The following is a 1466-nucleotide window of genomic DNA, read 5'->3' as shown; positions in this document are numbered from 1 at the left end:
TTGATTGAAGAAACCTGGAGGAGTCGCCGTTTGTCCATTCCTCCAACTAAAGTTTGGATGATTTTTCCAGCCAGGATTGTATGTGTTGGAGTTAGGTCCAGTGAAAGGTCTTTGATAGTTATTTACGGCATTGGCTTGTTCATTCAACACTCCTCGAAAGGCAGGTATTGTAGGACAGTTTTCAGTTGTGTGAATGTTGCAATCACAGATGCCGCAAACAATTTCATTGACCTTATCCTTCTTTCCTTCCATGGCCTCAACTTTCCTTATGAGCGTAGTCACTTTACACTTGAGATCATCTTCTTCTTTCAAGAGATATAATCCACCTTTCTCCTTTAATTGAGTCGGCCTAGACGTGGTGTTCGACTTTGGGTAATAGTCCCAAGATTGTGTTTTTTCAACCCAATCGAGGTAGTCCCATACCTCGTCGATATCTTTATTAATGAACTCTCCATTACACATTGTCTCGACCATTTGGCGCATGGAAGATGTTAGTCCATCGTAGAAAAAATTTGTAATGCGCCACGTTTCAAATCCGTGTTGTGGGCATGAACTGACCAAGTCTTTGAACCTTTCCCAACATTGAAAGAATGTTTCATCTTCCTTTTGGGCAAAGTTCATGATCGCTTTTCTGAGGGTAATCGTTTTATGATGTGGGAAGAATTTTTTTATGAATTCCCTCTGCATATCGTTCCATGTGCCAATGGATCTAGGACGCAGTGAATGTAACCACGTCTTAGCTTTCTCTTTTAAGGAAAAAGGAAAGAGTTTCACCCTAATTGTATCCTCAGATACATTAGGAAAACATAATGTAGCTATAATTTCATCGAACTCTTTCAAATGTAAATATGGACTCTCCGATTCAAGTCCATGGAATTTGGGAAGGAGTTGGATAACTCCTGGCTTGATGTCCATTTGTCCTGTGTTTTCGGGAAAAATCATGCATGAGGGCGTACTCACTCCGCCGGTTGTAAAAATCTCGTAAAGTACGAGGCGGGGGTGCTGTTGCACCTCATTTTCATCCTGGGTATCCTCCACCGGGTGGAAGTAGAGGAGGTTGGTCTTCACCATAACCTCGGTTAACTCGGGGATTTCGGCGGTGTCTAATCCTGCGATGGATAGTCAACCCCTCAACCACTCCTCCTTCGAGAGACGTCGAGTGTCGTCACGGGCCCACTTGGGCATGAAACACTCATGGCCCTCAATTCAAAGCCTAATCCTAAAGAAGGAAAAAAAACTAAAAACGAAAGAGAGGGAGAATTGGAAAGGAATTACCAAATTGAAGCTCCTAAGTTAAGGACCTGCAAAATAAAACAAAAATAAGTTAGATTCTATAAAGGAGAGAAACGATACTTTAAAAGAAAAATAACAGTAAATTAATTTCTAAAAGAAACTAGGAAAGCCTAAACTAAAAAGTAAATTACTACAAGAAAAATTGAAAAATAGAGAGTAGGGAAGGAGTGTAC

General features: G+C 40.8%; 1 non-coding gene across 1 annotated transcript; it reads left to right on the top strand.

Annotated features, from left to right (window-relative positions):
• The first annotated feature begins 532 nt into the window (after positions 1-532).
• On the top strand, positions 533-639 carry LOC131252475 (small nucleolar RNA R71). Its single transcript, XR_009174495.1, has one exon. It is a non-coding gene; the product is annotated as a small nucleolar RNA R71 (small nucleolar RNA).
• The last annotated feature ends 827 nt before the right edge of the window (positions 640-1466 follow it).

The sequence above is a fragment of the Magnolia sinica genome, chromosome 7 (genome assembly GCF_029962835.1).
Source record: "Magnolia sinica isolate HGM2019 chromosome 7, MsV1, whole genome shotgun sequence".
In the NCBI taxonomy this organism is placed as follows: domain Eukaryota; kingdom Viridiplantae; phylum Streptophyta; class Magnoliopsida; order Magnoliales; family Magnoliaceae; genus Magnolia; species Magnolia sinica.
This window is presented reverse-complemented; position numbering and strand designations above follow the sequence as displayed.